Genomic DNA, 15,285 nt, shown 5'->3' on the forward strand with positions numbered 1-15,285 from the left:
ACAAAGAAGTCCATCAGAAGGAAGACAACTGATCACAGGCACACACCCTAGAGCAATGATTTATTTGGGGCTCCTGAGAGCCTAGAAGAGGTGCCAGCCGGCCCTCTTTTATCCCAAGAATCCAAAGAACCAAGGTTCTTTTTAAGGTTAGCCTTAGGTTTCTTCAAAAGAGACTTATTAGCTCCTATAGACTTCCCAATTAGGGGGTCTACAAGGGGATTCAGGACACTAACCTCATTAATAGAGTCACCAAGGATGGTAGCTGGCTCAGCAGATTCCAGGCTTGGCATACTTAACTCCATGTGTTCAGCTGGTAACTCCGAATCCTGACCATCCACAATAGACAGGGCTCCGAATCTAGATCCTGAACCGGAAGCTGAGTCCCTACTAACACCACTCTTAGTATTAGGAGGCCTAGCCTTGATCTCAGGAGCAATTTGGAGAGAGGTCATCTCCTTGCTGATGTCTGGAACTTGATTCCGAGAAGCATAAGCACGTGGCTTCCTTCGGGCTGACCTTTTGGCCAACATCCATGGCCCAAAATTCTTCTCCTCACCTTTGCTACCTTCATCTCTGCCTATGATAGGCACCACCACCTCCTCGACCACTTTCCTTCTTCTGGGGCAGCCATCATAGGTATGGCCAAACATACCGGATTCATAACAGATATTGTGAATACCTTCGTATTCAATATAAAAGACCTTATTCTGAACGGAGAATTTAGACAGAAGAGGCTTAGCAAGATCAATGTCAATACAAACCCTGGCAAACTTGCCTCTTTCTGCCCCCACGGTAGTCTTGTCAACGTGGTGAACTTTCCCAACCAGGCCACCAATCTTATTCAGAAATCTTTCATTATAGTATTCAATGGGTAGACCTGTGAATCTAACCCAAGTAAGGATCCTATTAACAGAGCAATCATGCGGATTAAAATTTGGTACCCAAGGCCTCAGCGCTAAAACATGATTGGATATGATATAAGGTCCACCATTAATCACTGAATTGTAATCTTCTGCCCTTGTAAATTTTATGACATAATAGTCATTCTCCAGATCCGTGATGGTAACCTTCCCTTTCTTTGCCCATTGGGCCTGGATCCTCTGGGCAAAGTAATTGAAGCTTATCCTTTTCCCAAGAACAGTGACAATTAAGGAGAGTTTCCATTTGGATCTAAGAACCCGATTGTCTTCCGATGAAAGCCGGATAACAGGACACAAAGGGTCCTCTTGCTCACCATCCTCAATATCTGAGTTAGAAACATCTCCCTCAGAAACCTCCTCGATAATGTCATCCTCAATCATGGGTTCTTCCTCTACCACCCCCATTACCTTGTCTTTCCAGGATAAATTCCCCAGCCCTAATCCAGGGTTACCATGAATACCGGGATTAGACCTAGGAACTGAGATTTTTAGGCAAACAGCCCCCTGGGCCAAAGCCCCGCTCAACGGGGGAGCCATAAAATCCCCAACATCCCTAAACTCCGTGCCATCCTTCGGGGCCTCGCCTTGGGCATCCACCTTTAGTGCCGGCAACCCCGTGTCGCTGCCTACACTCGTAGGAGAGCCAGGCGAAGGCCTACCGCCCTCCCCAGCTGGGGCGATAAAATCCGCAATGCAGGCCAAGGATCCCGCCCCCCGCTCATGCTCTCCCTCTCCTACAGCTGGCAGAGAACCGGAGCCAGCGCTCCCGCCTACACCATCAACCAGTCCCAGCGCCCCTGAAACCGCGGCTGTAATCTGGCCACACTCCGAGCCACCAAGCCCCGCCCCAGCAACGCCTTCCTCCAGAATAGAAACCCGTTCCCTCGACCTTTCACGGATACGGTCTGTACTGAACCGTCTAACCCGTGGAGAAATATCCGCCGATCTCCTAGCCTCCTCCGCCAATCTTCCATCCGGATCTAGATCCACGCCCAGCCCTTTTGCCGCCACACGAGCCATCGCCTCCTTCGCAGCCCGGCCGCCCGCTTCTCCCATCGTCACCCTAGACCTAGCCTCCCGTTCCTTCACCATGAAAAATCGCCAAAAGAATCGCCCGTTTGTTTTTAGGAATTAGGTCTTAAATTCTACTATTAGTTATAGTTAATTTAGTTATAACTAATTGAGAGAGAGAGAGAGAGAAAAAAATTGAGTTATAAAATTGATCCTGTGTTTTAGAGAGAGAAGAGAGATCTGAAAGAGAGGAGATAGATCAAAATAGAGAAAAAGATCTAAAAGAGAGAAATAGATCTGAGAGAGAGAAGATAGATCTCAAAATTCTCCATCTTCATAAAAATTCTTCACCATGACAACAAATTTGAGAGAGAGAAGACAGATCTGAAAAAGAGAAGATAGATCTAAAAGAGAGAGAAAGATCTAAAAGAGAAGAGATAGATCTCAAAACTCTCAATCTTCATAAAAATTCTTCACCATGACAACAGATCTGAGAGAGAGAAGACAGATCTGAAAAAGAGAAGATGGATCTAAAAGAGAGGGAAAGATCTAAAAGAGAAGCGATAGATCTCAAAACTCTCAATCTTCATAAAAATTCTTCACCATGACAACAGATCTGAGAGAGAGAAGACATATCTGAAAAAGAATTAATTTATGGACTTTTTTTGGTAAGAAGGGAAGAAAAAAAACAAACAAACAAAAACCTAACCCGGGATCAGTCTAGGAAGACTGACCCCAATCCTATCCTCAAGAAGAGAAGGTAACAGAAAAGAAGGAGGAACGGAAAGGGTAGAAACACCTAACATCCCCCCATGCCCAGCAGCTACCAAGCGATCCGCCACGCGGTTTTGCTCCCTATAAATATGGGAGAAGGTAAGAGAATCGAAGGCAGGACGAAGCCTCAAGATGGCTTTAATGAGATTCTGACTCTTAAGACAAACAACCTGTCTATCCGAAATCCTGTTGATAGCCTCCAAATTGTCAGACTCCACCGAAAGTCTTTTAACACCCATGCGAATGGCGAGTTTAATGCCAGACAAGATCCCCCAGAGCTCTGCAGTAAAGGAGGAGCCCGTACCTAAGTTATGGGTAAACCCAGCCAGCCAGGCGCCACCAGCATCCCGAAGAACTCCACCAGCAGCAATTCTGCCATTACTAAGGCAGGAGCCATCCGTATTCAACTTGACAACCCCTTCCCTGGGCTTCCTCCAACCAACTAACTGGACCTCTTTAACCGGGGAGGGGTGAACCAGGGGATTAATTTATGGACTTAATACTTCATTAAGAAAAAAATAAATTTTTTAATTAATGGGCAAAAAATATTTTCACTCTCCTCTTTATATGCATATATCTTGACATTCTCTTTTATTTTCGAAATAACAAAAACGAGAGAAAGATAATTCTCTCCTAATTGTCTTTTTTGCCCTTTCATTTTTGTTTTCTATTCCTTTTTTTGTTTCATGTTCTTGCTTACGAAATTCAAGAAACTATAATTATTAGAAAATATTAATAAAGTCAAAGAAGTGATATTTGCGAGCATGCTGATATTCTATTAGTGAAATAACGAAGAACAAATTGATTGAATGTCTTGATAAGATATTACGAGATGAAAATAGGAGAAATCATCACCTTAAGCTGATTCAATTGGATATATTAGGTTATTGTAGCCTAATGAATAATTGAATTCGAATACTTGGTGATCATAAAATATCATCAAGCAAAATGATTATCATCAAGATGATTTTTTTTATATGTATTTGAAGTTTTTTAAGACAAATGCTAAATATATATATGTAACATATTGAATTGATAAAGTCTTCATGTGTACCATTAGAAAAGTACTAATTGTACTAATTTATAATATATTGATGTTGCTTCCATTCAACATATATATTGTAATTCTTTTGTATAGTAGATAAAATATTTAATTTTAATTGTAGTTTAATTCAATTTTTGGTTTTCTATTGTACTCTAATATATTTCTTAATTAATCTCATATTTTATTATCATTGTTTCACAGAATTCCAATTAGAAAATTTTTTGAAAATGTATTAAAACTACTAAAAAGTACAAATCATTAAATTTTGTAAAAATAAATAAATCATTCACCTTTAATTAAAATTTTATAAAACAATTAATCAAATTTTTATTTTTAAAATTAATTTAATTTGATTTGAAGTATCAATAAAAATATATATTAAATTCAAATATACATAGTATACAATTTTTTTATAGCATAATATAAAATTACTCAAAAGTAAAATATGTCAATTTATTTATTTATCCAAATTATATATAAAAGTTCCATATCTTGTGCATCGCACAGGTTTTCGACTAGTATTTGGTAAAATGAAAAATCGTTTTTCTTAAAAGCTAAAAAACTTGTAAAAATGCTTTTAGTATAAACGGCAAGTTGTAGCTTTTGAAAAAAAACAACTTTAGAGTTGAACGTTTGGTTACAACAATGTCAAACTCGGTCTCAGGCAGACAAAATAAATATTTTATGAAATTATGATATGTTGGGATCGAGTAGTGTTCTGTCTTCATATATCGTCACCTGTACTGGGAGCGGTCCTTGAAATACACTCTAGTGAGGCACTAAGTGCTAGCTTCTCTGAGGGCGACATGTCTTCAGTTCTCATTGGTTTTATGACTCGGAGGTTATGGACGCGACATACCTGCGGGGTATCGGATTTTAGACACATGTCTTGCGCGTGTGGATTAGTAAGAATTACAGTTTTTAATAGCATCTTTCTGGACACGTGTCTCATGCATACTAGAAGCAATAATTGTTTTACATACGTACATGGGCCTATAGAAGTTTTTAGTCTGTAAGAGATCTCACAGTTTTCGGTTGTCTTCTTGCATGGCTTTCTAGGTTACCATCATCTGCCATTATGCCTCTTCCTACCATGCCTGAAAGTCTCAAAGTGTCTTCATCAACCCTATTTGTGGGATTATGGGACTTGTCCTCAAAGTCCATTGCTACTGTCATCATGTTCTCGAAGTTGAGTGTTACTATTGTCGCTTCGGCTTCCTTTTGTTTCTCTAGGTGGCTGGTGTCGATTATTTATTTACTGGGGGTTGGTCCCATCGAGGGAGGCATTCTTACCATCTTGTTATTCCTTTTATGCTTTTCAGATGAATCTAAAGGAGTTTTAAGTGTTAGATACATGCTCATCGCACCAAATAATGAGAAGTTGAGATTGATGGCTTTATGTTGGGTTCATCTCTTGTACATGTACTAGGAGCGGTCCCTAGGATACACCCCAATGATCAAGTTAGTAGGCAGTAAGGGTAAGATAATGATGTATGTAGAGAGAAAGATTAGATCATTTATTACGGGATGGGATCCCCTTATTTATAGTCATGGCATGTGGGGCGATATTAGGTCCTTAATGCCCCTGGTTTAGTGGGTGGAATGATCGCTATCCTCAAATGCGCGCGAGCAGGAGTGTCATGAGGTTCTTGTTAACGGGCATAATTCCTTGTTAGGGAGTCGTACATGGGACTTTGGGCCTAGATGCTTCATCAGATAGATATCTCGTATTTGTAACTTGAGAAACTAATGGTAATCTTAAGTGATCCCTGATATACGATATCATGCCCAGCATAAGGCATGACAATGTCACCCTCATTTGTTGCTTGAAAACTCCTTGATCCCTTAGTGATCCGAGTGTAGCCACGCGCTTCTCATCTTCACTAATTAAATGGTCGGTGATATCTTCTCTCTTATAGGAGAGTAGATTTCCATGCACTTCACTCATGGTTCCTCAACATGATTCAGAATATACAACTAAACTCATACTTGGCACCTTGTCATCGGCCTAGTAGACGAATAGTCTAAGTATGATATGTCTCATCTAGGCCCCATAGTGAATTTGGGTCTAAGAACTCAACTATGAGCATTACATAAGAACCACCTATGACATTGTTACGATGTGATGTTCTCATAGCGGACTGATCTAGTGCTTACTATTTCATAAGCCCATATGCTTTTGACTGATATCTAATGTCCATAACCGGTGAAACACCATTAACAACTAAAGCACATACGGATCTTTAGTTTATTATTGTTCCTATGGTAATAACATACTAGGGATATTTATATTAGTATCTCATTGCCTCATGGTTTCACTTACCTAGGTCCTCAACTTGTCAAACATGAGTAGATCACTAATCTCAGATAATCCATTAGATTAATTTGCACAAGGGAACTGATAGAATAGATTATTGCCTTAATATTAAGGGTACTATCAAGATTGTAATGTCTCGAAACTAGGACATACACCAACTCAATGCGCCTTGTACGAGATGGTGGTTTATAAAGATCGACTGGATGCGGGGATTAGGCTCGCTCTACTTCCAATTTTTGTGGAAGTGTTGCAGGAGTTCAATCTGGCTCATTCTATCAAAGCAATCTATAAATAGTCTAATTTAATAAAATACATTAATCTACTAAAAATAATAGTGATTCAATTAATATATTTTCTTTTCTTTCAATGTTTAATTCTTCAAGATTTGGATCATTCTCTTCAGGCTAGTTTGATAATGTTTTCACATGCCTAAAAATACCATTTGGTAAATGCAAAATTGCTTTTCTTAAAAAATGTGAAAACTAACATTAATGAAAAATCGTTTTCCTTAAAACTAAGAGCATCTTCAAGAAACTCTTTTGTTAGGATTTGCATATCAATCTCGTATCAACCCAAAAATACTCTTTTGTGTCTGATAATGGAATGTATCAACATTATTGGGTTGTGAAGTAGAACAAAGCATTTCTTAAATCAAATTGACCGAGTAACTAAAGCTTTTGTTTTTCATGAATCACTTGGCCTGAAAGAAAAAATTTTGTTATTCGGATAAGAGAACTAAGACAGTTCAGTTCCTCTTGTAATTTATAGAGCTAAGAGAAAGATAATAGAATGAAATGGGTTCTCATTGATTGATGCAAGAATTACATAATTAGTTTGGTAATTACCATGGTAAATGAAGGTTTAATATAAAATCATTTTTTGTAACGTCTACATTGTTTGAGTTATCCAGCATCTTAAAGACCCAAAATTGACAGGTTAAAGGGTGCCAAACCGCTAAAGTTACAAGTTTAAGGGTGTAATACGCAGTAGCATAAGAGTAGGGATACAAATGGGACGGGGAATCCCCGATAAGGATCCCCATGGGACGGGGATGGGAAAGGTATCCCCGCCCCACGGGGATCCCCGTCCTCACCCCGTTAATCCCCGATGAGGATCCCCGATTATTCCCCGTGATAATTGATTTTTTTGGATGATTTAAGTATATTTTAATTAGGTAATTGGTTGTTTTCAATTTTTATTTGTAAAATTTGAGAATGATTGTTAATACTTGGTATTATTAGTCACTGTTTTTTAAACGTTTTAACCTTTACTGATTTTTTAAACATAAACGATGATTCCCGTAGTGAATGGTGAACTGAAAATGTGGAAACGTTTTTAGAATATTTGTAAACGGGAAATAAGGATCCCCGTGGAGATGGAGATGGGGATCAGTTTGTCCCCGTTTAGTTCACGGGGATGGGAATGGTGAATCTCCGACTAGTCGGGGATGGGGATGGAAAATGCATTTCGCAGTTGAGACGAAGACATTTTTTTAGTAATTAAGGTTCTTGTATCCAGCCTTGTGGAAGAACCCTGTCTTACTTACATCTCTAAGGAGGAGAGAGTATAAACAACTTCCACGCATAGAATCCAATTTATTTTTTATTATACAATGTCTAACTAAATTATTTTCATTATTTATTATGTCAAATATTTGGTAAATGTTAACTTACTTAGAAATTAAGAGACCCAAATTTTTTATTATTATTATTGTAGAATATCTAATCAAATTATTTTTATTATATCAAAATCAAGTTGAAGTATTTTGGTATTTCATCTTAAATGTTATTAATTTTTTTTAAATGAATAGTCCCTAATTTTTTCATTTAACACAAGCACAAAAAATGTTTAAGACCGCGCCAGTGATAGGTGCAAGTATAACTACAGGGTGCCAAACTGCAAAATGTTACAAAATGAAATAACAAAATCAGATATATGAGCTGGCATATCAGCTTGAGCAAAATAACAAACTAAATTTCCTGTCAAAATGGTAAAGTAGAGCTTATGATCTGCTGCTGCTTCATTCTTCTTCAATTACAACCTAGATCTTCATATTGCAACACTCCAGCTTGCACAACATAGGGATCATTTAAGAGCTAACAAGAGAAAAGAAAATCACTAACTTGTTTTAAGAAGTGATTTTCAATGAAACAACAAACTTAGTGATCCCTATCCACGTTACAATGTGTTTGGTTTTCTCGTGAAAAGTCGGATTTGCAGCTGTAACCTCTGCTTAGCGATCGCATTTGCATCTCTCCGTGCACAGAGATTGAAAATAAAAAGTTGCCATATATATATAACAAACAAAGGTGAAGTAAAATTGCCATAAGATTAAACAACTTCAATTTCACTTCACCTATTGGAATGCCCCAAGACTGCCTTTTAAGCCGGGGTTTTGGTTTACTTCCTTTTCAACCCCTATTTGCTTTTTCACTTTGAAGGGAACTTGAAAAGTAGCTTTTTACAAAAGCACGGAAACTCTGCTTCTTGGAAAATCAGCTTTTTCCCCGTAACGAAAGAGTAAGCTGAAACATAAATGACAAAGATGGGCAGTAAACAATCAAGCCTTAACATAGTGTCTAAGGCTAGGTATCAAAATCCTAATTGATAAAGAGAGTTCAGTGATTATCGAATATCATCTTCCCAGAAATGCAAAAGAAGCAATAGCCTACCATAATAAATAAATAAACAATAGATTTTGTAAAAAGGATGAAAAATACAGGTATACAATGCAGGAAATATATGTGAAGCTACATGTTTAAATACTAGAAAATAACAAAAGGACTATACCTTTGAAGAGTCTAGAGAAGAATAAACTTGAGCAGTTGGCGAGAACGGATAAACCTAAAACAAAAATTGCAACCCAGGTATACAATACGAGAGAAACCTTGGCTACACTTAACACAAAGGAGCAAGCTGCAAAACAAATAATGCTAGAACAAACGACATTACTTACCAACAAAAGCTCCATCCTCAGCTCATCATCTATATCATCATTTAATAAGATCCTTGAAAGGTTGCGGGATCCAAAAAGAAAAACTGAAACTAGAGATGGACGGCGCCACGTGAACAGAGAATAAATATTCAGAACCTCTCTGGCAATACCTATGAATGATAAACTGCGCCACTGAATGAACAAGAAGTATCAAAGCCAAATGTAAGCATCAGATGAACAAATTCAGTAAGTTAATAAATTTAAAGTTCAGAAAATCAATCAAATAAGCTAGACAAAGGAGGCACATGATGTACCACAAAGCATTTCTTACATCAAGTTGACTGCCTTGGGATTTAGAGGAAACGGAAGGTCGCTTGATCATTCACTAATCGCGCGCAGTAAAACTTTAATGAAACTGTTGGAAAACTTTACTGAACTGTGTATAAAGTTTTAATTTTCTTATTGTAAAAGAGTACATAGAAGATGTCATTTGGATTTCCAATGTTGAAATTCAAAGGTCATCATGTTAATAATGTTAAAGTTGAGGGCTATTGGTGTATATATTTTACCTTATTTTACCATTATTATTATTATTTCTGATCATCACAATAAAAAGAAAAATAAAATTATTGTGAGACATAACACAAGCATATACAGCAGTATATGATCTCAGTATTCTGTCACAGCCAAATAAAAACATCAACAAGAAGAAAGTGGATCAAAATATGAAGAAACTTACATTCAAGAATGTAAGAGAGAGGGGTTAACAAATCGTCAAGGTGCATATAATAGTTGCACAATAATTAACTAGGCCTGACAAATATTAACACGACAACACAATTTACAAAAACAACCGTCTGATAAGATTACAATTTTTTATGCCTTTACGTCACGTAATCACGTTGAATCTATAGATCGCATGACACGATTATCACATGATAATCCGTTTTGATGCCCCTATAATTAGCTCTCTAAAAAATCAGCTATGGAGGACGTTTAGGGAGAGCGAGAGAAGCAAACTAGTAATAGTATTTCTCAATCACTTCAACCACAAAACTAGTAATGGTAGTTTTAACATTACAACTAGGTATTACTAAAATCTAATTACAGGAAATAGACAACCACATTGCATCACATGCACGCATTTCCTTTCATAATTAAAAAAAAAAGAAAAAAGAAATCAAGTCAGAAAAGGCCCAGTTTGAGATTTTCTATGAACTTTTTTTTATCTCCATTCCTTCAAAAAGAATTAGAACGATTGGTAACTGATAGAACTAAATCTTCTGTTAGCACACACTCCAAGTAACACAAAAAAATGTGATCTTTTCAACCACTTCTCAGCTATGTAAACAGACGGATACAGAAACGAACAGTGGAACGTTACTTCTACAACACAACCTTCCTAAAAAACCCTTCAAACAAAAGCATACACGGAAGCAACACCGACACAAAATGCAGAAACGCTACTAAAGAGAATTGTCCATGCAACATAGCTTCTCAGCAATCAAACTTTCATTTCAGACATTACAATAAGCAGTATTCTTCCATGAAAAGCAAGGATTCATTCATGGATACTCTGATGGATAACGCGATACAAAGACATTGAAAATAGAAAATGAACTGAGCTTCATGAATTGGAACTAGAAATTCTATTCCCCAACAACAAATCAACCAAACAGAATAGAAGAACACAAGGAACAGAACAATAGAATCAATATAGAGATGTACTGCCTAAACTAACTATCAGTGGAAAAAACTCCATTGCCAACCATAAAGCCGAATACTAACTGAATTCCCAAAAGATATCTTTCACAATCTAAACCACGTCATTCGATTCCCAATTTACCCTCTTTTTCCATTATCACATTCTTTATCAGACTCCAAGATAATTAATATTTCATGGAAACTTCTGGAAATTATAGGAAAATTGAGCCCATGAAGCACAGTGAAATGAAAGAAAACACTTTTGATTGAGGATGAAATCACTTATCAAGTGTGCATCATTTCATGAAAATGAAATTCATTCAAGTATCACTATTTACCATATGAAGGCGAGCCTTGGCGCAACGGTAAAACGTTGTTGTCGTGTGACCGACAAGTCACGGGTTCGAGTCTTAGGAGCGGCCTCTTGCCAAAAAATTGGCAGGGGAATGCTTGCCCCCAGTGCACCCTTGTGGTGGGACCCCTCCCCGGACCCTTGCTTAGCGGGGATGCCAAGTGTACGGGGCCAACCTTTATCACTATTTACCATAAGATTGCAACTTCCATCACCTTAACCTCCACCTGCTGCATAAATGCAGGAATATAAAACTGTAAGCCTGAATCACTGAATTAACTTTAGATAAAAAGGTAAGGAAAGCCAAACTGAATTAATTTAGTTTATATTATTTATTTATTAGTTGATTATCTTAATAAAATAAATCTGTACTAATTAATTATTTACCCCAAAAACAGTCTGACAATCTATTAGCACCAATATCAACCAATAATTTACAATTTCAAATAAAAGTCCACAAATTATAAATCGAAAACTCTAAAGATGACTAATACATTGCTATTTCAAATAAAAGTCTAAGAAATTATAAATCAGAAACTCTAAAGACAGAACTGGAATTGGAGGGGTGAGCCAGACCAATGCTATAGTGCAACGCAATGGCGACTCTTGAAGACCCTAATGGCAAGCCATTAATATAGGCCTTCCCCCTTAAAAATTAATTTAATATCGTGCGGACCATTGGTCCACATATCAGATATTAAACTGATAAGAACAGATACTACACTTGATCTTAGCCAAAAGGCCGAGAAAGGTATGCTTCTACTAGTGTTAGGTTTCTCTTTTTATATTTCACTTCTTGGTCCTCAAGAACCTTTCTTTCCAATGTGGGATTTTTAGCAACAACTAGCTTTCCCTCTAATCCCCTTAGTAAGTTAGTATCATCATCTAGCATATCAAGATGGCCATAATGCTTCACAACAAAATAGCTTACATTCATTAAAGAAATCTTCATGGTAAAAAAGAAGGTCTGCACAGGGCTAATTCTCCATTTAATCACTGCATACAGAGAAACAATCAACACTGGCCTGATACAAAGCAAACAAAGGATAATAATGAGTCTGGTCAGCCAACAACTAATCCCTAAATAATTAACAGATAAGAATACAACATCATTCCAGACTAAACAACATTAACTTCATTCCACAGAAGATGTGATAAAAATTGATGCAAAAAGGGTCCACACATGGAGAGCAAATTCCTACAGGAAACCAACTATTTTATATTCATATGAGTATTTTCAATTAGTCTATATTCAGAACCTCTCTGGCATGATTGATGGAAACCGCGCCCCTGGTAATTAAATTCCCCTGAACATTGAGAGAACTTAGCCTCCAATAAGGTATTGGTGACACAGAAGTATCAAAGCCAAATATAAGCATCTGATGAACAAACTTAGTTCAAGAATGTGAGACACAACGGGTCAAGATTCTGATAGTAGAAGTCCAGAATAATAATTTGATAGTCCCTAGAAAATCAGCAGGACAAGTAAACTAGTATCTCTCAATCACTTCAACCAGACAACTAACTTGTATCAACTAATGGTACTTTACACAGAATCAAAAAGCATACACTAGAATTAAGTTATAAGGAAAAGACGACAACATTCCATCCACTAACTGACGCATGCAATCCCAGTAATACACAATGTGATTTTGTTTATCCGCTTTTCAGCAATGGCTTTGCCGTTCTTCCTCCATATGGAGTAATAATCAACAGTGCAAACAAAAGATAATGACTCTGGTCAGCCAACAACTTGTCCCTAAGTGATCAACAGAGGATGCGCTTCTACATAAGGCACCATATCTAATGTTTGGTCGAGGTTACACGAGAGGCATCTATGTGCCTCTGCAATGACTAACCCAGGCCCTTGAAGGCATTGCCTTATGGAGCATATCTGTTTCTAATTTGGTTAAATAACATCATTTCAAAGAAGGAGGGGTGAACACATTAAGCTCATTAAAATGCCTCTGAAGATATTATAATTGACAAAGATTGGACAGTTTGAAGGAAAAGAAAACAAAAAAAAAAATATAACATCATCAAGGACTCCAAGATAAGTAATACTCCATGTATGTAAAATTCTAGCATCACAGGTAATATGGGACCATGAACGACAAAAAGATATTACTCCTTGAATCACAATATAATTTAACTTCGTTGAAAAGGATAATACTTTCTTGATTGAGCAAACTACCCTTGAACTTTGTATCACTAACGAAAGTTCCATCATTCTTAAGCTGCATTTATGCACGAACATAAAACTGTAATCCTGAATCACTGGACTAACTTTAGACAAAATGGTAAAGAAAGCAAAACTGAAATAATTTGTTTACATTATTTAGTTATTTATTTAAAAGTCAACAAACAATAAATCAAAAAATCTAAAGATAGAACTGTTATTGGAAGGGTGAGCCAGGCCAATGCTATAGTGCAACACAATGGCGACTCTTAAATACCCTAATGGCAAGCCATTAATATAGGACTTCCCCCTAAAAAAATTAATTTAATATCGTGTGGACCAAAAGGCCGAGAAAGGTATGCTTCTAGCATCGTTAGGCTTCTCTTTTTATATTTCACTTCTTGGTCCTCAAAGAGCTTTCTTTCCAATGTGGGATTTATGTAAAGTTAATGACACACTTCCTCAGTCACTTTACCACCGTATTTCCATCAATCACTACCAAATTATTTCTTACAATCATCGTGTAGTCCTAAAACAACCATTTTTGCATACTTTGAATCACAATTGATTATAACTCAATGAAAGAACGCTCCCTTGAGTGAGCAAAATAGAAAACTACCTTTTAACTATTTATCACTCAACAAAACAGAAATTTATGAAATGCACATTGCAAGTTCCATCATTCTTCAGCTTCACCAGTGAAACAACCCTGAAGCATTGAATTAACTTTAATTTTTTATTCTGTTGAAACAATAAAAACAAAAAACAAAAATACAAGCATCTGATCTCCATGATTTTAACTTTGAAGTACCCAAGCTAAAGCATCATAAGATGAAACTATAACTCCTCCTCTAGTTATTCCTATACCCAAGCTAAAGCTTCTTTCTGTAACACGGTACTTAAAGAAGTTCAAATTTGATGTAAAACAACATAAAAGACACATCCACTATTTTCTACCTTGGAATGGATGATGCCCGAGGGCTGTCTTTAGCAACGAAATAGGAACTCAAATATAAACGAATCCAGTAGGTAATCAAATTGCCCCAACATAGCGTCCAACAGAAACAATCGATCCCTAATTGATAACGAGAAACGAATATCAGATTCCAAGAGAAGCAAAATTAAAGAGATATATTAGCTAGAAGTACAGTAGTAAGTAGAAATACCTGTTCGGAAACTTAAAAACTAATGAACACCCTTCAACATCACCAATGCTTGAACAGAAGACAACAAAATTCTGCAAGTTTCTGAAATCAATCAAATGAACAAATCTGAAACTAGAATTGGAAGGGGGCCGCGCGAACGCAGGCCCCCACTGCCACAAATTATGACGTAAGCTCTCCCTCTTGGGGAGACTTTAGGGAAGCACCCCTCCAGAGTGCAATGGAGGTCACAACCCTAGGCCATGAGCCTCTTTGATCACCCATTGACCCCGTCCAGGTAAGTATGTTTCTCCTTCGCTCTTCAGTCTCATTTATGCGGTTGCTGCTTCATTATCTGCTCGTGCTTTCCGATGTGGGATTGGCGTTCAAGGATTTTCTTCCACTGTTACGAGTTACGACCGGCTACTGAAAATTAAAATTGAAAAATCAGTTGGAGGAATAATGATTTCTTTAAGGGGACAAACGTGGAGATTTTCATTCTAAACAGCAACAAGGACAAGGGGAAAAAGAAGTTCGAAAGCCTATTCGATTATATTCCTTAGGATAATGATCGACATTATTCGATTATACTCGTTACGATAATGAGATGGGTATAGAAATACCCGTAAAATATCCGTTACTTGGCATGACTTTTTATATATTAAAAATATTATTGTGTTTTAGATGTAAGATATGAGATTTGAACGCCAACCTTTTGTTCTTCGATAATGATACCACTAAGCTAATTTATTTTTATTGATTAAGGTTCAATTTGTTCAATTTTTAGATGAATGATTTATTAAACTTATACTTTGTTAATTTTGTAATAATTGTTGTTTTATTTATTGATTTTTAATGGGTACCCGTGAATTAAATGGACCGGGTATGAGATGCAAAACATATAGT

The 15,285-nt window shown here is 36.9% G+C and overlaps 1 long non-coding RNA gene, 2 other non-coding genes and 2 pseudogenes across 8 annotated transcripts; all 5 read right to left on the reverse strand.

The window, feature by feature from the left end:
* Positions 1 to 7,860: 7,860 nt before the first annotated feature.
* LOC136206964 (uncharacterized) lies at positions 7,861 to 14,894 on the reverse strand. Of its 6 annotated transcripts, XR_010676499.1 has the most exons (7): positions 14,404 to 14,894; positions 14,195 to 14,312; positions 11,990 to 12,083; positions 11,045 to 11,288; positions 9,024 to 9,194; positions 8,858 to 8,911; positions 7,861 to 8,592 (listed from the first exon to the last, which is right to left on the reverse strand). It is a non-coding gene; the product is annotated as an uncharacterized lncRNA (long non-coding RNA). The 6 variants fall into 6 exon arrangements; XR_010676498.1 differs by having other exon boundaries at positions 7,861 to 8,911; XR_010676495.1 differs by having other exon boundaries at positions 8,858 to 9,194.
* Positions 11,619 to 11,813, reverse strand: LOC136207528 (U2 spliceosomal RNA). The gene has a single exon (XR_010676674.1). It is a non-coding gene; the product is annotated as a U2 spliceosomal RNA (small nuclear RNA).
* LOC136207859 (small nucleolar RNA snoR127) lies at positions 12,868 to 12,986 on the reverse strand (annotated as a pseudogene).
* On the reverse strand, positions 13,461 to 13,597 carry LOC136207543 (U2 spliceosomal RNA; annotated as a pseudogene).
* On the reverse strand, positions 14,525 to 14,685 carry LOC136207618 (U1 spliceosomal RNA). The gene has a single exon (XR_010676750.1). It is a non-coding gene; the product is annotated as a U1 spliceosomal RNA (small nuclear RNA).
* Positions 14,895 to 15,285: the final 391 nt, after the last annotated feature.

This window comes from Euphorbia lathyris, chromosome 9 (assembly GCF_963576675.1).
Source record: "Euphorbia lathyris chromosome 9, ddEupLath1.1, whole genome shotgun sequence".
Lineage (NCBI taxonomy): Eukaryota > Viridiplantae > Streptophyta > Magnoliopsida > Malpighiales > Euphorbiaceae > Euphorbia > Euphorbia lathyris.